The sequence below is a fragment of the Chrysochloris asiatica genome, unplaced genomic scaffold (assembly GCF_000296735.1).
Source record: "Chrysochloris asiatica unplaced genomic scaffold, ChrAsi1.0 scaffold00019, whole genome shotgun sequence".
NCBI lineage: Eukaryota > Metazoa > Chordata > Mammalia > Afrosoricida > Chrysochloridae > Chrysochloris > Chrysochloris asiatica.
In genome coordinates this window covers 18339045-18361897 of record NW_006408537.1, presented here as the reverse complement: position 1 = coordinate 18361897, position 22853 = coordinate 18339045, and the positions used below count along the sequence as shown (strand labels likewise).

The 22853-nt window shown below is 35.6% G+C and overlaps 1 pseudogene; it reads right to left on the bottom strand.

Moving 5' to 3' along the window:
• Positions 1 to 21852: 21852 nt before the first annotated feature.
• LOC102826830 lies at positions 21853 to 22614 on the bottom strand (annotated as a pseudogene).
• Positions 22615 to 22853: the final 239 nt, after the last annotated feature.

The following is a 22853-nucleotide window of genomic DNA, read 5'->3' as shown; positions in this document are numbered from 1 at the left end:
AGGAGCAGAAAGCCTCCTCTTTCTCCTGCGGAACAGCTGGTAGTTTCGAACTGCTGACCTTAAGGTTCACAGCCCGATTCGTAACCACTACGCTACCAGAGCTCAGAACAAAAACACTGTCCAGCCCTGTGCCATGCCCACAATTATGACTATGTTTGAGGTTATTGTTATAACCATTGTGTCAATTCATCTCATTTAGGTTCTTCCTCATTTTGGTGATCCTCTACTTTACCAAGCATGATATCCTTATCCAGAGTCTGTTCCCTTATGATAATTATGTTCAACATACCTGATTGGAAATCTTATTGTTTGCATCTCCATGGGGAAATCCGGGACAGATTTGTTTATTATTCTGGAAGTTCATAGTATGTTCAATATTCTTCACCAACAACTGAATTCAAAGGCATCAATTCTTCTATTGTCTTCCTTATTCAGTGCCCAAGCATGTGAAGTGATTGAAAATACTATGGCTTGAATTAGGTGCACCTTTGTCTTCAGTGTGACATTTTTGCTTTTAAACATTTTAAAGACTTTTCATTTTGTATTGTTTTTGCAGCAACAGCAGATTTGCCCAATGTAATATGTGATTTGATTTCTTGACTGCTGTTTCCATAGATACTGATTTTGGAGCCAAGTGAAATCCTTGACACTTCAATCTTTTCATGATGTTGCTTACTAGTGCAGTTGTGAAGAGTTTTCAAGGTGTAATCTACACATAAATCTGTATTTTTGATCTTCGTTACTAAGAGTTCCAAGTCCTTTTCACTTTCAGCAAGCAAAGTTGTGTATCATCAGCATATCACAAGTTATTCATTAGTTTTCCTCCAAACCTGATGCTACATTCTTCTTCATTTAGCACATGTTCACTGATTATTTGCTGAGCATAAAGATTGAGTAAGTATAGTGAAAAGACAAAACCTTGATGTTCACCTTTCCTACAACTCAGTAACTCCTTGTTCTATTCAAATGACTGCCTCTTGGTCTATGTGAAGGTTCCACATGAGCACCATTAAGAGTTCTGGAATTTCCATTCTTTACAATGTTATCCATAGTTTGTCATGATCCACACTAGCAAATGGCTTTGCATAGTTAATGAAACATACATACATATTTTCTAATTTATTTTCATTCAAGATCCATCTGATGTCAGCAATTATATTCCTTATTCGATGCCCCCTTAATTCAGCTTAAATTTCTGGCAATTCTTTGTCAATGAACTATATTACAACAGCTTTTAAATTATATTCAGCAAAATTATACTTATGAGTGATTTAAATTATATAGTTCTACAATTTCTGCATTGGGTCACATTTCTCTGAGGTGGACAGAGATATGTATTTCTTCAAATTGATTTTTCAGGTACTAGTCTTTCAAATTTCTTGGCATGAACAAGTGAGCATATCCAGTCTAGTTTATCAGTTTGTTGAAACATTACATTTGATATTCAATCAATTCCTGAATCTCTTGTTTTTGTTAATGCCTTCAGTGAAAGTTTGACTTCTTCTATTGGTTCTTGGTTATATGCTGCCTTCTGAAATGGTTGAAGACCAATTATTTTTGGTACAGTAACTATATAATCCATCCACCTTCTTTTGATGCCTCCAATTGTCATTCAATATGTCACCCATGTTGTTGTTGTTATGTGCCGTGGAGTCAGTTCCGACTCATAGCAACGTTGTACAGGGTTTCCAAAGCTGTAAATCTCTACAGGACCAGAACGCCTTATCTGTCTCCCACGGAGCCGCTGCTAGTTTTGAACTGCTAACCATGAGATTAGAAGCCCGATTCGTAGCCACTACGCTACCAAAGGTCCTTAGAAACCTTCAATATTGAAATTCTAGACTTGAATATTTTTTTTAGTTCTTTAAGCTTTAGAAATGTTAAGTGTATTCTTCCCTTTTGATTCTGATTCCAGATCTTTGCACATTTCATTATAATACATTGTTTTCACCAACTAGCGTTTGAACTTTTCTTTTCAGCTCTTTTACTTCATCATTTCTTCAGTTTGCTTTAGCTTCTTAACTTTAAGTTTTAGAGTCTCCTCTGACATCCATTCTGGTCTTTTCTTTCTTTCCTGTATTTTTAATGACTTTTTGATTTCCTAATGTATTATGTTCTTGATGTCATCCCACAACTCATCTTGTCATTAAGAATCTTTTAGCAGTGATGTTTAATAAAAAGGATTGTGATTAAATAGGTATGACCATATGTGACTGTTCTGTTACCCATTTTGCAGATTGACTGACACTGAATGTTGTCGTATTGGAGGTCTTAAAGAAGTGGCTACACGTAAGTTAAATGCAACAACTGATTTAACTGTTTATAAACAAAGAGTGTCCCAGGCTTACTTATCATAGAATTTAAGGAAGAAAATAGCTTTTAACATTTTCTCATCTTTTGTTTGTAGTGTGCTAAATTAGGAAAAAACCTACAACAACTAAAGTTTTCTTTTAGTGTGTACCTCATAACTAATATTAAAAGGACTTTGTCACTTTAGATTAATTACTTCATTAAAACATGTTTGAATAGGTATGAAAAGCTTATAAATGTAATTAATTAAAATTTTTTAAGTTCAAAAGCTATTATTATGATAAATTAGTCATCTTGTGAGGTCTAGCAAGGCTACATAAACCACAACTTGTTTTATTTGTTTTGCCACCAGATTATTTTGAGTAAATAAATTGATCGGTTAAAAAAAGCAACAATAATTTATGAATAATTTTTTTTTCAGTTTTCTGTAAAGTTTTATAAGAAAATTCAATTTTCACAATCTAAAATAGTTGCTTGAAATTTCTTTAGAATCAAATATAAAAATGAATATGCGATTGCTGTATTCTTATAATAATCATCCAAATAAATATATTAGTGTTGTTATTGTTAAGTACTGTCAAACTCTTAACCTTGCGGTTAGAGTCAATTCCGACCCATAGCGACCTTATATAGGATTTCTAAGGAGCAGTTGGTGAGCTTGAACCACCAACCTTGCAGTTCAAACATAATAGTTGTTGTTATGTGCCGTGGAGCCAGTTGCCACTCATAACGACAGGGTTTCCGAGGCTGTAAATCTTTACGGCAGCAGAAAGCCTCATCTTTCTCCCACAGAACAGCTGGTAGTTTCGAACTGCTGACCTTAAGGTTCGCAGCCCGATTCGTAACCACTACGCTACCAGAGCTCCTGTAATAGTAGTAGTAGTGACTAATGATAACACTTCTAAATGAGAAAGAGCTAATCTAAATCTTGGCTAAAATCATTTAAAAAGATTACTCAAAATATAGAAAGACACTGCAAGATAGATAATGCACTAGATTGCAAGGGTGGATTGAACTCCAAGGTAGGCGGCCCATCAGTGGCTCCTAGAAAACCAGAGACAGGGTTATTATGAGTCAGAACTGACTCGAAGCATTTAATTACAACAAAAACATGATCCTGTATGTGTAGTTTTTTTAATCGATTTGGTTTCCATTCTTATGCCAAGGCAGCTCATAAAGTGAAACTAATAACTTCAATCTAATCCTTCCACTGAGGAAAATTAAAAACACATGTTTAGGCAAAGCCAAATCATATCTTTTAAAAAGCATTAAGAAGTTAATAAGATTGTGGCAATCTAAAATATCGCAATCTATCAGAGTATGAACACAAAGTAGGATGACCTCTCCTATAGCAGATGTAAAGAAGTTTGGTATGTTAATCTAAAGAAGTAAAAGTGATATAGAGACAAACCAGTCCTTATCAAAACTGCAGCAAGCCTAGATTCAGAATCCAGTCCACAGAAATACCCAGGGATATCCAGTCTAAGGAGCCACCATCAGGTAAGTGCTCAATGAATAGTTGAAAAGTTGGTGATTCAAACCCACCCACAGACACTTAGGAAACTAGGTCTGGTCATGTGGTTCCAAAAAATCACAACCTTAAAAATCCTAAGGTGCAGTTCTACTCTGCACACATGGTTGATATGAGCACAAATTGACTCAATTACAACTAATAATAACAGCAGTTTATATTTATGTTTGGTGATGACAAAATTCATTTTCCAAGCTGTGACAGCTTTGATACTGTAGGGAGCATTACAAACAACTATATAAAACTTTTAACACATTAACAATAATTTTATTTTGCATTGCTGATGTTGTACCTAAAGCTGCATTTTTTTCAAAACCATTTTCAAAACCTATAATTATTTCTTTAAAAAAGCAAAATAAGTTTTTTATATGCATTATAGCAACAACAACAACAACATAGCAAAATAGAATACACTGATTGTTTAAACATTTAAAGGATCCTAAGGAGTTTCCCTAGGAAGTCACTTCTTGGAGTCCTGCTGTGGCACTGTGGGTTAATGCACCAGACTGCAAAGCCATTTGAACTGCAAGGTTGGTGGTTCAAGCTCACCAGCTGCTCCTTGGAAACCCTATACAGGGTCGCTATGGGTTGGAACCGACTAGAAGGCACTTCACAACAACAACAAGAAGCAAGTTATATTAGTACATATTCATGTTTGCTCATATATTTCTCAGTGAATTCTGACTCTAATATTAAGTTCATTGATACTTTTCTGAGGGTTTTTTCTTTCAATAGAATTTAAATTTTTAAATAAATCACCAGCAATAAATCTTAAAAGTTACATTTCAGTTTAAAACTTGTTTTATATAATATTTCCTCTTTAAATAACATTTCTCTAAAGCCCATGAGATTATCAATTGAGAAATAATTCTTACTGAATCTTTGGAGATAATCATCTCAGAAGAAAGTCTGCTAAATGAAATTATTCTCAAATCCATTTATTTTTCATATTAAAGTACATAAATATTTCAGCCAAAATATCTATGCGATACTATTTTTGCCTATTTGTTTTTGCCTATCTTCAGCAAATATTTCTACTGGTTGAAATTCATCACTGTGTCTCTTTATTTGTTGTTGTTGTTATGTGCCATGGAGTCGATTCCGACTCATAGCGACCCTGTACAGGGTTTCCAAGGCTGGAAATCTTTAAGGGAGTAGAAAGCCTCATCTTTCTCCTGCAGAACAGCTGGTAGTTTCGAACTGCTGACCTTAAGGTTCACAGCCGGATTCGTATTTTACCATTTTGCTTGCTGAAGTACTGGTCTACTCAGTTGTTCTAGATTTAGTATATAATATACATTTCCCAAATTAAATGTATGATACTCATAAAAATAAATCTTTACTACAATTTGGGATATTTCAAAGCATAAGTGTTGAATTTCAAAATTAATTTTTTTAACCGTTTGATCAGATACTTTTCAATTTCAATTCATCCTTTACATCTACAGGGATACAATTTAATGACTTCTGGTTTTCAAATTGTAGTACATATCTGTCTGTGAAAGTTGGTGGTGGTTGTATGATGTGAAGTGAGTTTTGACTCACAGCAATCATATGTAGGGCTTCTGAGGCTGTATCTTTACAGAAGCAGAGAGCCTTGTCTTTCTCCCACAGAGCAATTGGTAGATTCAAACTCTTGACCTTGTGGTTAGAAGCCCAACTCACAACCCATTAATAAGATTATTATGTTTTTCATGATACTTCACCAGAATTTTTGTTTGTATTATCTCTGCCAATCCAAGTGATTTTTTTCTCAAACGTTAACGTTTTAAACTGCATTAGAAATTTTGTTAGATGTTTTACCTTCAACAAGTGAAATACCAAAAGACTTTGTCTCTCATCCTTTGGACATCTTATTAGTAGGAGGGATCAGTCACTGGAGAAGGACATCATGCTTGGTAAAGTGGAAGGTCAGAGGAAAAAAAAAAAAACCTAACAAGATGGATTGGAACAGTGGTAACAGCAATGGGCTCAAGCAGAGCAGCAATTGTGAGATTGGCACAGGACAGGCAGAGTTTACTTCTGTTGTGCATAAGGTCTATATGAGTCAGTACCAATTCTATAGCACCTAACAGCAATGTCTTTGACTCAATTGGTTAAGTTAGAGGATACAATTGTTATGAGAATTAACTAATATTTTATCAGAAGCCTCTGAGGGCACCAGTACTAAAGAATAGCAAGGTAAAAAAAAAATAATTTATTGGCTTGTTAAAAATGAAACTGATGATCTTGTCTTTAAACCTTCACTTGGTGGTGGTGGTGGTATGCACTGGAGTCGGTTTCGACTCAGAGCGACCCTGTACAGGGTTTCTGAGGCTGTAAATCTTTACAAGAGCAGAAAGCCTCACCTTTTCCTGTGGAACTGCAGGTAGTTTCAAACTGCTGACCTTAAGGTTCGCAGTCCATCTCATAACCACTACGCTACCAGAGCTCCTTCATTTAATTCACAGTAAAAACCTTAAGAAAAAAAAAAAAAATTATTGTTTGAAGTAAAATTTACTCTGAATTTTGAAATTTAAATTTAAGGTTGATTTAATGTTACCTATAAATATTTTGATTATTAAATAAGTTTATTTGATATATGCATGTCTCTCACACACACACACATATATGTATACATATACATATATATACATATACATATATGTGTGTGTGACATGCATATATCATATATATATATATCTTATCCTTGCATGTTGTAAAATTATCCTTATGGAAATAGTTGGATAAATAAAAATTTCATCTTATGAACTAGTTTTCTTTCTTAATATATGCATATAAATATCTTAACAATTATATATTGTTTTTAAGGTGAAAGTTTACGCAACAAATTACGTTTCCATTTAACAAAGTCTTCGCAAGTGATTCTGCAATCTCTGGACTGCTATCCTGGTGTGGCACTGTGGGGTAATGCAGTGGACTGCAAAGTTGGTTTGAACTCCAAGGCTGGTAGTTGAAGCTCACCAGCTGCTCCTCAGAAACCCTATACAGGGTCACTATGGATTGGAACCAACTTGACAGCACTTAACAAGAGCAACGACATCCTCAAGTAGGCAACTGAAACCCACCATCCACAACCCAGAAAACCTATAGATTCGCTATGAATTGGAATTGACTCAACAGCACTTAACACCAAAAACAGCACACAAACTGTTCAGTTATATTGGTTACATTTATAAAAATACACCATCATTCTTACTTATTCTATTCTGATTGCACCATTTTCAGTATTCTCACTTCCCTACATTTACTTTATCACCTTTGTTTTAGAGTAATTTTTGAGCATTTAGTGTCATAGACATATTTTATTAAAATAGCATATTATTTACAGGTGATAATACTTATTTTTATGAGACAATGTGTTACTTAGCTAAAAGGTGACCTCAAAAAATAAGTCTGGTTTTCAGTTTAGAGAGTATGTTGGTGGGACAGTCTTGGAGAGTTCTCTAATCTCAAACAATTCATTAAGCCTGGTCCTTTTATAAATTTAAATTGTGTTGCAGAACTGTCTCCTATTCTGTCAGGATATATCCACTGTGGTCCTGATGAAAACAGTCAATAGTGACTGCTGGGCACTGTCTATTTCTTCTCTCTCAGGGTACATGAGACTATGTTTCATGAAGACTATCAGTCCTGTAGACACCTTCTCTGAATATTTGGTTTCCTTTTTTCATTTTTTCTCAAGGAGTAGAGACCAGTAGTCTTGTCTTAGGTAGACACTTGCAAGCATTGTGATGTAGAATCTATACTTTTTGAACTGTATTAAGTGAATTAACTGAGTTGCCATAAGAGATAATGGTCCTAAATCTGCAAACCAAGAAAAATCATCTTTTTAGGTGTTTGGATAAGCCTTAGAAGTACTTTTAACTGTGAATATACTTGAATGCAAACACTTAACTGTATATACCTACGCCTCCTGGTTTAGCACTGTAGGATAAGCTCTGGATTGTAAGCCACAAGGTCGGCAGTTCAAACTCACTATATCTCCTCAGAAACCCTATAATATGTCACTATGAGTCAGAAATGACTCAACAGCAGTTAGCAACAACAAACTAGATACAGCTGTCTGTGCATACATATTCCCCACGTATTTATACCTATGCACTAGACCACCATTTGTTTGTTAGTTTGTCATAGTGTGGTGGCTTCTGCTTTACTGTGATGCAGGAAGCTTGATCATCAATATTTGAAATACACCCTGGTCATGATGAACAGTGTTCAGTGGGACTTTCAGACCAAGACAGACTAAGAAGAATGAGAGGCAGGCTACTTCTGAAAGTTAAGCAACTGAAAACCTTATGAATAGCAGCAGAACATAGTCAGGTAGAGTTCTAGAAGATGAAAACTTATGAATAGCAGTGGAGAATTGTAGGATTTGGTGCCATCAAGTGAGTTTCTCAGGTTGGCACACAAAATGTGACTGGGGAAGAGTTGCCTTCTCAAAGTAAAGTTGACAATAATGATAAGAATGGAGCAAAGCTTTGGGGATCTTTATTTGCTAATGGGGCTCAACTCAAAGTGAAAAGAAACAGCTGCAAACATACTTTAATAATCAGAAAATGGAATGCACAAAATATGAGTCCAGGAAAATTAGAAGTTGTCAAAAAGTAAATGGAATGCATAAAGATCAATATCTTAGGCATTAGGTAAACTTAAATGGACTGGTATTAACCATCTTGAATGTCACAAATCATATGGTTTTATAATGCTGGGGACAACAAATTGAAAACGAATGGTGTCACATTAAATTTCAAAAATAATATTTTAAGATCTATCATGAAGTACAATGTTTTCTGTGTTAGGAAATACCCATATATTTACAGGAAAGACTGGAGTCCTGATGTGGTGCTGTAGGATAAGCACAGAATAGCATTGTCAGTTTGAACCGCAAAGTAGGTAGCTCAAACTCACCAGCTGCTCCCCCAAAACCCTATACGAGGTCACTATGAGTTGAAACCCACTCAATATCCCTTAACAACAACAAATGTCGCTATGGGTCGGAACTGACTCCACGGCACATAACAACAACAACAAAACAGGAAAGACCAGTTAATACCAATATTATTCAAATTTATGCACTAACAGCTAAAGTCAGTGATTATAAAATTGACGAATTCTACCAACTTCTTCAGTCTGAAATTGATCAAACATGTAATGAAGATTTGTTGAAAATTACTGGTGATTGTAATGTGAAGGTTGCAAGCAAAGATCAGTAGTTGGAAAATGTGACGTAGGTGATAAAAATGATACTGGAGAGTGCATGCTAGAATTTTGTAAGACCAGTGATGTATTCATTGCAAATAGTATTTTTAAACAACATATAAAACAGATTTACACTGGACCTCACCAGATGGACCAGTAAATAACATTAAGGTAAATGGATAAGCAGTTAAAGTTGTCAAAAACTTCATATATATATATAAAATTGTCAAAAACTTATATATATATATATATAATCAACACACATGGAAGCAGCAGTCAAGAAATCAAGGGACGTATTGCATTAGGCAAATGTGTTGCAAGAAACCACTTTAAAGTGTAAAAGTGCAAATATATCAGTTTTAGGTCTAATTCAAACAATGGGTGTTTTTATTCGCCTCATATGCATCCAAAAGTTGGAAAATTAGTAAGAAAGACCATTGAAGAATCCATGTATTTGAATTATTTCCAAGTTTATATTCAATTTTAATATTCAAGAGAAAAGTATTAAAAGTTCTATGGACTGTCAGAAGAGCAAATAAGTCGGTCTTGGAAGAAGAGCAGCCAGAATACCACTTAGAATTGAGAATGCAGAGGCTTGTCTCACATACTTTGGACGTGTTATAACAAGGAACAAATCTCATGGAAGGACATCATACTTGGTAAAATGCAAGATAAGTGGCATAAGAAATGGGTTCAAATTTACCAACAATTGTGCTGATGATGTGGCACCATGCGATGTTTTCATTGGTTGTGCATACGTTCTCTATGGGTAGGAACAGCATTGACTGCACCTAACAACAAGCATAGCAGGAATGCGTAAACATTTACACTAAAGGGCCAGATAATGAATGTATTTAGTTTTGAAAGGCCATATGGTCTCTTTGGCAATTACTCAACTAAAGGAGCTCTGGTAGCGTAGTGGTTACGAATCGAGCTGCGAACCTGAAGGTCAGCAGTTCGAAACTACCAGCAGCTCCGCGGGAGAAAGATGAGGCTTTCTACTCCCGTAAAGATTTACACCCTCGGAAACCTTGTACAGGGTCGCTATGGGTCGGAACTGACTTAACAACAACAACACAACAACTCTGTAGTAATGCGCTTTGGTGACTGAGTGGGTTAGATAGTGGGCTGCTAAGCAAAATAGGTTAGTGGTTGGAACCCACCAGGTAGAAACACGAGGCAGTCAGCTTCTGTAAAGATTTACAGCCTCAGAAACTTTAGAGAGTCAATTTACACTATCCTAAAGGAGCTCTGGTAGAGTAGTGGTTACGAATGGGGCTGTGAACTGCAAGTTCAGCAGTTCGAAACTACCAGCTGTTCCTATGGAGAAAGATGAGGCTTTCTGCTACCGTAAAATATTACAGCCTCGGAAACCCTGTGCAGGATCACTATGAATCGGAACCGACTCCACTGTACTTAACAACAACAACATAGGAGCCCTGGTAGCGTAGTGGTTACGAATCGGGCTGTGAACCTCAAGCTCAGCACTTCGAAACTACCAGAGGGTCCAGGGGAAAAAGATGAGGCATTCTGCTTCCACGAAGATTTACAGGCTAGGAAACCCTGTGCAGGGTCACTATGATTTGGAATCGACTCCACCGCACTTAACAACAATAAGAGGCCTGGGGTCCTGGTGTGGCGCTGTGGGCTAATGCGCCAGACTGCAAAGCCTTTTGAACTGCAAGGTTGGTGGTTCAAGCTCTCCAGCTGCTCCTCGGACACCCTATACAGGGTAGCTATGGGTCGGAACTGACTCGACGGCACTTAACAATAACAGCAGCATAGGGTAACTGTGAGTTAGAATCCACTGAAGGACAGTGGGCTTTAACACTATCGGGTAAAATAACCCACAGATTGTTTAGGTTCCAATGATCTTTTTTTTTTTTTTTAACACAAATAAAATAGATAGTAGTCTGGATATAGCCCATGCATTGTAGTTGCTATACTTTCAGTCTGAAGGATAAAGCCCAAATTCTTGACCGTGGTCTCTATCTTTTATCTGCATTAAATTGTATCTATATTAAATTTTATTATTAAAATGAAGGAAATTCAATTCTAACGTCTAAGAAGTGATGAAACTTTTTTAGTAGAAATATTGTGTTAGTCCTTGGTCACTTAGATTGTGATTGTTGTTATTAAGTGTTGTCCATACCACCCATAGCGACCCTTTATAACGTTTCCAAAGAGTATCTGGTGAATTTGAACCACTGACCTTGTAGTTCAAACAGACCTGTGGTCCTGCGTTTATCCTACAGCACCACACTGGGACTCCTAGGTTGTGATTAGAGAATCTAAATTTATAAAACTCACAAATTAAAGGGGTGGTTTTATAAGGAACCATAATGTTAATTTACGTATCTCAAGCAGTTTATAGATGTTATTGTACACCTGTTATTGTTGTTAAGTGCCGTTGAGTCAGTTCCAACCCATAGCGACCCTGTACAGGGTTTCCGAGGGTGTAAATCTCTACTGGAGTAGAAAGCCTCATCTTTCTCCCGCGAAGCGGCTGGTAGTTTCGAACCGCTGAACTTAAGGTTCGCAGCCTGATTCGTAACCACTACACTACCAGAGCTCCTTATATATATATATATATATTTCCTGCTTAATATTTCACTAAGCATCTTTATTATTCTCATTTAACATTACCAACAATTTTAATCTGTCAGGGTGTTTTTAATGTGATATTTTGAGTCTAATCAGTCCCCTTCTTGTCCTTTAGTAATAGGGAAGGAAAACAATGTACTAAAACATGCAATGAGTAATTCTTTTTGAAATTTACGTTTTATCACCTTACAGCAGGTAATCTTTTAATTCTAGTTTATGCTTGTGACATCCCAAATCTGAACACAAAGGCACATATATGCAAACAAACACACACTATTGTCATGCACATTTAAAAAAATCATTCCAGTTTTTATGCTATTGAAAAAATATGCTTATAATTTCAAGAATAGTAATTTCTGAGTAAATATATTTCCAAACGGGAATGAGTTTTTAAATTATAATACTGATCATATATATAATTTTATATTAAATATTAAATATTAAAGCAATCATAGCATATGCCTACCATATATTTAAAGGATATGTAGCTTTAGTCTGGGCTTAAACATTTTCAATTTGCTAGTCTACAGTAAATTCAATCTTTATGCAAAAAAAATAAACTCCAAAGGGAGCCTTTTCTAATTATAAGTGTATGTAAAATATTGTTACCCATGAAAAATCATATTAGAAAATCATTTCAGGTTTAAATTTGACATCTTATATTCATTAAATCCTTAAAGTTCTGTAGTACAATAAGATCAATGCTTACGACAACTTTTCAGACAGCTATTTGTTCTTTGTTTTTGTTTTTACTTTTTATTTTAAATTGAGTGAAGATTTACAAAGCAGATCATCAGTTTTGAATTCAATGAATCATATACTTTGTTTCATCTCAATGATTGTAAGCCTATCAATGTAACATTACGATCTCACTTCTAGGCTACTAATTTTTTAAAAAATATCTTGTTTTTAAGTGCCATTGAGTCAGTTCTGACTCACAGTGACACTGTATAGAGCGGCTAGTGTGTTTGAATCACTGACATTCTGGTTACAGTCCAGTGCTTATCCTGCAACACCACACCAGTGCTCCAAAAAAAATGCCATAGTAGTAAAAGAATTGAGAAAATATGAAGTCAAATATAGGTAAAATTAAGAATGTGAAAGCCTTGATTCAAACCATTAATCCAATACTATTAATGATAATTATATATATTTTTTCAAATCCTAAATTTTCTGTTATAATATGGGGATAACAATAGTTCCTACTTGACAGTCTTGACATAATTATCAAATGCGATATGTTATATAAAACACCAAACACAACATTTATGATAATCATACTGGAAGTCTGAGATCAGTCATTAACTTAAAGGTGTTCGATTTGAACCCACCAACAGGCTAAGTAGAGGACAAAGATTACAACCAAGAAAGCCTTATTGAGCCTATGAGTCAGGGACCAACTCAACAATAACTAATAGCAACCACACTCACAAATATAAATATTCCTACAAAAATGAATATCAGTATTAATAGAAGTATTGCCTAGATATTTGTAATAATTCAATCATGAAAATACAGATAAATGTGGAACAGACTTGTTTTCATTTCATAAAATTTATAAAAATAGGAGAAATGTGTTATATACAAATATATTACAAAGGATATTGAGGTGTTATATTTTTATTAATTTTTCAACCAATATTTTAATGGAGTGAAAATGTGAAATGAATTTGGTTCAAAAAGGAGAATAGTTTCAATTTAAGTTAGTGGTTTCACATTTGACCTTTTGTCAAGTATTGATTTCAGAATCATTTCTAGAGATTTAAAAAAAACTTTTTAATCCCTTTTTATATAGCTGAGATACTTCCAATTACTCTTAAAACTCCCAAATACGGCTGACATTTCTTTTAAGACACCGAAATATGCTAGTAGTATGTCCTGGTGTGACTCTGTAAGATAAACACTATACTATTAATGTCCTTGCAAGGTCAAGATCCCCAGTTCAAACCCACCAGCCACACCTTGGAAACTCTATACATGATTGCATGAGTCAGAACCAACTCAATTTCTATTTACCAATCATCTGAAAAAAAGGAAAATATTGTTTTATGTGTTTTAGGGTAACTCCAGATTTTTCTGAATAGCTTAGAGCTCTACATCTAAAATGTATTATGTGCCTTGGCTTTACCCAGCTTCTAGAGTTATTGGTGATGTTTCTGAAAAATAGAAATGAATTATTGCCAAAAATGATGTGCTAACAGTGACACAGTTCAGATTAACAAAAGTATCCTGAATTTAGATTTCTCATTCTTATGTTAAAAGTTCCTTCTGAAGATTAACATTACTGAAATATTCACAAAATATAAGAAAAATACATACTCTCACAAAGTGGGCGAGTCTTAAATCTGTCATGTAATTCATTATCTGGTAAAGTAATCTCTGATCCTTCTTTTCAACAAGATTTCCCCCAAGATAAAAGTTTCTTTAGAATTATCATCTGCAAAGCATCCAATACAGAGCTAATACAGAGCTTCATTTCACATGGAAGTCTGCCTACCTAATAATCCACATCTCTGACTGTACTAGTCAGAACACAAATTAGTCTACAGCAATATATTTAGTAGTTATTTAAATCCATAGCATAATTACTTCATTTTTATTTTAAGATTTTGGAACAAATACTTCAACTACACCCTTCTAAGATTCAGTATTGATTTTGACACTAAGATATCATGGAAAACCACTATTTTTTCTTGGATGATCCAGATAATCATATAAACTGGTTTTCAGGGAAATTGCATTGCATTATTGCTTTCTCAGTTTCCTTCTCTTTTAGAACATCTAACAAAGGAAAATATGCAAACTCAATACCAGCATTAGCATCTTCATTATTACCTAAAGACCAGATTGTTTAGCTAAGAACAGTCTCATTTGGCAAGGCATTTGCTAGATTTTGACACAGATTAAAATGTCAAATATAAATTTTTGGAATGATGACTTTTTTTAATTGCATAGTGAAACAAAATTTATTATAAAAAGCTATTGTTGGTAAGTGCCGTGGAGTCAGTTCTGATTCATAGAGATCCTGTGCACAACAGAACACCAAACACTGTCCAGTCCTATACCATCCTCACAATTGTTGTTATGTTTGAGCCCATTATCAAAAATAATTATTAAAGTAAAACATAGGCAAAAGATCTTCCTGCAAAAGACCTCTTTAAAATGTTAAAGGACAAAATATTAGTCCGGGATCTGCCTGACCCGAGCCATAGTAATTTCAATCACATCATATGCATGTGAATGCTGGACAATGAATAAGGAAGACCATAGAAGAATTGATGCATTTGAGTTAAGGTTTTGGAGAAGAATATAACAAGCACCATGAACTGCCAGAAGAACAAACAAATTTGTTTTGGAAGTACAGTCAGAATGCTCCTTAGGAGCCAGGATTGCTATATTTCATCTCTCATACTTCAGACATATTATTAGGAGGGACCAGTTCCCTGGAAAATGACATCATATTCAGTAAAGTGGAGGGTCAACGCAAAAGAGGAAGTTCCCCTCGGGAGGTGGATTGACACAGTGGCAGCAGCAATGGGCTCAAATGTGACAGTTGTGAGCATGACCAGGACAGGACCGTGTTTCATTCTGTTGAGAGTAAAGTTGCTGCTATGAGTTACAACTGACTCAATGGCTCCTTACAACAATGATTTTCACCTATGTATCTATATACATATTTGTGCAACCACACATATATTTTTGGTTGTGGTGTTATTAAAAAATTATATTTGTCATGTCCTTTTCCAAAAGTGTATTTTTCTCTTGTGTGCTTTTTCAGTAACATCACTTTGTTAAACTGAGAGCACTTCACCCATCACCAAAAAAGGAATGTACACTCTCTTGAGAATATTCCCTCTTTCCAACCCACTCCACCCCACACACCTCTTGTATTCACCAATTGAACTTTTTCTTTCAGTACCATTGGTTTTTCATGATATGTTGTTGTTGTTAAGTGCCACTGAATCAGTTGACCCACAGAGACTCTGTTTAGGGTTTCTGAGGAGCAGCTGGTGAATCTGAACCACTGACTTTGTGGTTCAAACTGACCTTACAGTCTAGCACATTATTCCATAGCACTACACCAGGACTCCTCTTCATGATCTGCTGTCTCTTAAAATGGTTGACCATTGACCATTAATTTTTGGGACAGTGACTCTGTAACCTTCCATCATCTTTTGATGCTTTCTACATCATTCAATTTTTTGTACATGGAGTCCTTCATTATTTGCGGGTCTATGCTTGAATTTTTTCCTCAGTTCTTTCAACTTGAAAAATTCTTCCTTTTTGTTTTTCTAACTCCAGGTTTTTGTAAAATAGTTGACTTTATATTCTTGTGTTGCGTTTGAGATTTTCTGTTCAGCTCTTTTAGTTCCTCTTTTCAATCATTCCCTCTAGCATCTCTACAGATAGAGATTAAGTTTCAGAGTCTCTTGTTACATCCATTTTCATCTTGTCTTTCTTTCCTCTCTTTCTAATGACCTTTTAATGACCTCTTCCTATATGACGTTCTTTATGTCTTCCCACAACTCTTCGGTTCTTTGGTCACTAGTGTCTAATGTACAAAATCTGTTCTTGAGAAGGTTTCTAAATTCAGGTGGCATATGACCAAGGCCATATTTTGTTTTTTGTGGACTTGTTTTAATCTTGTTCTGCTTCAGCCTGAACATACATATGAGCAATTAAGGGTCTGTTACACAGCCTCCCCTTGGCTTGATTTCACTGATAATACTGTGCTTTGTCACCATCTCTTCCTACAGGTATGTTGTTGTTGTTGTTGTTAAATTCCTTTGAGTTGATTCCAAATTATAGTGACCCAAAGAACAAAACTCCACCTGGTCCTTCACCATCCTCATAATTGCTTCTATGAGCCCATTGTTGCTGCCACTGTGCCTATCCTTTTCATTGGGAGTCTTGCTCTTTTTGTTACTCCTTCTCTTTACCAAGTATGATGTCCTTCTCCAGGGCCTGATCCCTCCTCATAATATGCCCAAAATATGAAAGAAGTATGGCTATCTTGGCTTCTAAGGAACATACAGATTACACTTCTTCCAACAGATATATTTGTTCTTCTAGCAGTCCAAGGTATTTTAAATATTATTATCCAACAACATAACTCAAATGCAAATATTGTTCTAAGGTCTTCCTAAGTCATTGTCCACATTTCAAATATATAAGAGGCTATTGATAACACTATAGGTTGAGTCAGGTGCATCTTAGTCCTCAGACTGACATCTATGCTTTTGAACACTTTAAAGAGATCTTATGCAGCAGATTTACATTATGCAATACATAGTTTGATTTCTTGACTGCTGCTTCCATGAGTGTTGATGGTGGATCCAAGCAAAATGAAGTCTTTTCTACATTTATCATGATGTTATTTATTGCCCCAGTGGTAAGGATTTTTGTTTTCTTTACATTGAGCTACAACCCATAATGATCTTCAACAGTATTTTAAGTCCTCTTCAATTTCAACAAGCAAAGTGTATCATCTGCATATTGCAGATTGTTAATAAGCTTTCCTCCAATCCTGATGCCATGTTCTTCTTCATATAATCGAGCTTCTCTGATTATTTGGATAACATACAGACTGAATATGGTGAAAGAATGTAACCTGGTATACTCCTTTCCCAATTTAAAACCATCATTGTTCCCTGGTTCTAGTCAAATGACTGCCACTTGGTTGGTCTATGTATAGCTTCCTCATGAGCATAGTTAAGTGTTCCAGAATATTCATTTTATGCAGTGCTATTGATAGTTTGTCATAATCCACACAGTCAAAAATAAACATCTTTTTGGTATTCTTTGTTTACAGTCAAGATCCATCTGACATCAGCAATGCCATCCCTCTTTCCAGGTCCTTGTCTGAATCTAGCTTGAACCTTCAATATTCAGGCTTGAATTGAGCCTTGAATTTTTTTCTTCAATTTATGCAGCTTGAGAAAGACTGAGTGTGTTCTTTTTGGTTTTTCAAATTTCACTTCAACACTTGACTTTGTCTTCTCAAGCTGGCCTTTAAGATTTTCTGTTCAGATATTTTACTTTGCCATTTATTCTAGTTGCTTTAGTTTTTGTATGTTTAAGAGCAAGTATGTTTAAGAGTCTCTTCTCACATGCATTTTTAATGTCTCTATCTCTCCTGTCTTTTTAATGACCTTCTGCTGTCTTCCTTTATGATGTTCTTGATGCCATGCCACACTTCTGTCTTGAGATGATCTGTAACTTTAGTTGAGATACAGTCAGGGTCACATTTTGACTCTCATGAACTTGATTTAATTGTCTTCAGCTTCTTTGATCCATCTTGAGTTCTTTTCTTTTAGTATATGATGTGAGATATGGGTTCTGTTTCATCCTTCTGCAAATAGAGGTACAATTTTGTCAGCACTTTCTGTTAAAGAGACAATGTTTTTGTTGTTAAGTACCATTGAGTCAGTTCCAAGTTATGGTGACCCGCTGTAGGTTTTACAAGGAGTGGCTGGTGAGTTTTAATCACTGACCTTTTGGTTCAAACCAAACTTGAGGGCTAGTGCTTTATTCCACAGCATCAGACCAGGAGTCCAAAGAGACTATGGATTTGCTACAGGGTTCTTAATTTTCTTCCATTGATCTATATGACATTTATCATACTGGTACCAGAGTGCTTGGTTTACTGTGGTTGTATAGTAAATTTTGAGATCAGGAAGTGAGAGGACTCCTACTTTATTCTTTTTCTTTAGCAATGCTTTTTATTTTATTTATTTAATCAGAAGTCTCTTTTTAATATAAAGTTGATGTTCAGTTTTTCCATCTCTTTAAAGAATGATGCTGTAATCTGTATTCGGATATATCTTTTGGGGTAGTACTAAGTAGAAGAAATATTAAATGTAGTAAAATCAAAATGCTTTGTGTTATATGAGAGAGAAGTACAAAGTGAGATGACTTGTGTTTCTGCTTTGTATGTCAGGGGAAGACGATGTCGTTAAGTAAAATTGGAAATGACGAAAAGGAGCAAGATAATGAAGTATATAAATTAAGTTGGAACTCTTTCAAGAGAGAACTCAGTGGAAATGCAATTTGGGAATTAGTATATTAAATGATAGCTATAGGAGTGATAAAGCCCTGAAGAAAAGGAGAAGAGAATTACTATTAGAATGGTAAGAGATCTCTACACTAAAAGAATAGGCCAAAGAAGAGAAGCAATCACAAATAGTCATGGAAATTAGAAACCCATCAAGAGCTGGTGCTATCTGAGCAACCACAGGAAGACACTATCAGGAGCATAAGTGTGAGCCATAACATTAAGTGGAAAGGCAACAATTATGGTGTGACTGGTAAGAGTCCTTAATGTAATTATAGAAAGATCATTTCATATCTTTAATAGAGTAGTTTAATAGTATATAAAAATGGTAAGCAGATTGAAGTGAGAGGGAGAAAATGGTGATACTAGGAATACAAGACACAATATATATATATATATATATATTACATGAATAGTACGTATATCACCATCACCACTGCCAATACCAACAACTACAACAACAGCAAAAGTTGTTCTATGGAATGAAAAATGTTTGTGACATAGTAAGGGAACATTAGGTTTTGACATACTTTTTTGTGTTTATATACATATAAACACAAAAAAGTATGTCACATATATTGAGAGAGTCCTGGTGTGGTACTGTGGGCTAATGTGTCAGACTGAAAAGTTGTTTGAACTGTGAGGTCGGTGGTTCATGCTCACCAGCTTCTCCTTGGAAACCTTACACAGGGCCGCTATGGTTCGGGATTGACTTGACAGCACTTAACAACAACAATAATGACAACATATATGTATGTATATGTAGTTGTTGTAAAATACCGTTGAGTCGGTTCTGACCCATAGCGATCCTGTATAGGGTTTCTGAGGAGCAACTGATGAACTTGAGCTGCTGACCTTGAGGTTCAAACAACTTTGCAGTCCAGCGCATTAGTTGGCAGTTCAAACTCACCAAATTCACCAGCTGCCTCTTGGAAACTCAATGCAGGGTAGCTCTGATTCGGAACCGACTCCATGGTACACTACCACCAGCATGCTCTCTCTCTCTCTCTCTCTCTCTCTCTCTCTCTCTCTAAGAGAGTGTACCATGGAGTCAGTTCTGAATTAAAGCTACCCTGCGTCGAGTTTCCAAGGAGCAGCTGGTGAATTTGAACTGCCAACTTTGTTGTTCAAACCAGCTTTGAGGTTCAGTACATTATCATACAGTACCACACCAGGATTCCATATATGTATGATGTTGCTAAGTGATGTCTGATTGGCTCCGACCCATAGCAGCCCTATATAAGTTTTCTGAAGAGTGGCTAGGGAGCTTGAACTGCCAATTTTGAGATTCAAATTGACTTTTCTGTTCAGCGCATTTACCCACAGCTCCACACGAGGACTCCGCATAAAAATATAGATAGATGTAGACATGGATATTATTATGCATGTTAAATATATACAACAAAGTATCCATTTAACCATTTCTTAACTGAACATTTTCAGTTCTGTGGCATTATCTATATTCATAAGGTTGTACCGCAATCATCCCTATTTCCATAGTCTTTACCCCAAACAAAGGCACTAAAACTCATTGAATGTAAACTCAGCATGTCTCTTGTCCCCAACTTCAATAACCTCTAAAGTACTACCTGTCTCTATATGTATGCATATTCTGATATTTCATGTAAGTGGAATTACATTTCATACAAATGGAAATATTTGTCCTTTTGTATCTGGTATATTTCACTTAGTATAATGTTTTCAGTGTTCATCCATGGTATACACTATATCACAGTTTCATTTTCTTATGATTGTATAATATTTGTTTGTAAGTACATATAAAACTTTATTTATTAGTTAATGGTTTAATGGACTGTTGATTTGTTTCATCTTTTCGCTATTTGAATAATTTTGCAATTATCATTCACATGCAAATATACATTTGAGTACTTGTTTTTAGTTATTTTGGGTGAATACTTAGGGATGCAATTCCTGGATTAGATGATTATTATATATTTAACTTTTTCAGATACCAGCAAACTTTTCTACAGTGGCAATATCATTTTATACTCCCACCAACAGTATACAAGTGTTACAAGATTTATTACTTATCCTCTTTCTTGCCAATACTTTTTTTTTTATTTTGTTTGTTTTGATTTGTTAGTGTCCTAGTGGATTCGTGGTATGGCACTGAAAGATAAACACTGGACTTCTAACCACAAAGTCGGTGTTTAAAACCCATAAGTCACTCCTTGGAAACTTTATGCAGGGTTGACAGCAGACAACAACAACACCTGTCCTACTAGGTATGAAATGGTATCTCATTGTAAGTTTGATGAACATTCTTCCAGTGTCGGTGTGGCAGTGTGGGTTAATGCACTGGATTGCAAAGTCAGCTTGAACGTCAAGGTTGGCAGTTCAAGTTCACCAATTGCTCCATTGAACCCCTATGCAGGGTCACCATGGGTTTGAACTGATTCGAGGGCACTTAACAATAACAACAATGTTTAGTGATTATATATATTTTCATGTGTTTATTGGCCATTCATTTTTTTTTTCGGCTTTAGAGAAATATCTATTTCACTTTTTTTAAAAAAACTAATTATCTTTTGTTTGATTAGTTATAGGAATATTTCTATTCTGGATGTTAAGCTCACATCAGATATGAATTGAAAATATCTTCTCTCATTTTCTAGTTTGTCCTTTCACTTTTTGGATAATGTCCTTTGATAAACAAGGTGCTTTTATTTTTGCTTTATTTAAAAAAATTTTTCTTTACTCATAAGATTTACTGGAAAGCGAGAGTACACTTAATAGAGAGAGAAGTGGATCTATCTCCACAGGTGAAGAAGACGATGAGGAATTGGGGAGCAAGGTTTAATAAACTGAGGACTTCTCCCCTGGGGATCATTCTGCCAACGGAAAGGAGTTTCAGAGGTTTTGATTGGGTTTCCTCAGCCCTTTACTGCATATGTATCTAGTGCCTAGTCCAGGCTTTGTTTTTATTTTAATGGAGTTTGGTTTATCTATTTTGTTTCTTGTCCTTTTTTTTTTTTTTTAACTGGACAATTTTAATGTTTTAAAAATAACATCATAAATAGTTCTTGATGACTGGAGATGGGGAGGGTATTTGGGAGTACTCAACACAGGTGATGGTGATTTTCCTGGTTGTAGTCTTCACCAATAAGGAATGACTTAAAGGAAACTGTTGTCAAACCAGTAAGACTGCATTTATGCAGCCATCATTTTCAGGATTGTTGATAACTTGAGCATATTTCCCCCAAATAACCTTGCTTCCTTGTGTCACCAGGCCCAGCTCACTCACGTTCACTTCAATGACAGTCCCTTTGGTGATCACACCCAGAGTTGTATAGAGCGGTGATGAGGGATTCTACTTCACACCATGTGAAGTAGAATGTGTTACATGAGCCTTCTTGAAACGTAAGCCCATTGGTCTGACGAATCTTTCGTATTTAGGTGGTTTTCGTGTAAAGCCATCTCCAACAAAGCAGACTTTGGTAACTATCCTTTTCCATGCTTTTTTTTTTTTCTCTTTCCTGTCCGAATAACTTTTAATACTTCTGTTTCTCCCTGGGCACGGACTTTGGGCAGAGGGACTTCCCATTTTCCTGCTTTCTCCTTTCATTTTTGTTTAATCATATTGGAAAGTAGTTTAGCTCGGGATTGCCCCTCTCTGTCCAGCAGATAGGCAGGTACTGCACCTTGTGGAGTCTTCTCATCCTTCTTTTGTTTGGTGTTTCTCATTTCATGCATCTTGATAGTCTTTTTCATTTGTCATTCTCTCAGCATGGCGCTGTTTATGGTAGAGCTTAGCCTTCAGACCAATCATCGTTTTGGACTTCTTCCAACGTTCATGAGCCTCTCGACTTTCCTTCTTTCTCTTTTTCTCATGATAATCCAAACGATATCCATAGCACTTACAGTGTAACTCAATATATTCGTTTTGTGGCATGGTGACGGAAGCAGAGCCACCAGGCACAGCCTCTGGGGCGTGAAGAACTACTCAGTTTTGGGGTCCCTGAGACCCACGAGTGGAAAGGACTCACTGTTGCTTGTCCTTTTGATTTCATAACTAAGAATTCATTTTCAAATCTAGTGTCATACTTCCCTCAAACTTTCTTTTTGAACAATTATGTATTTAGCTTTAATATTTAGGTCACTGATCTATTTTGAGTTAATTTTTTTTTTTAG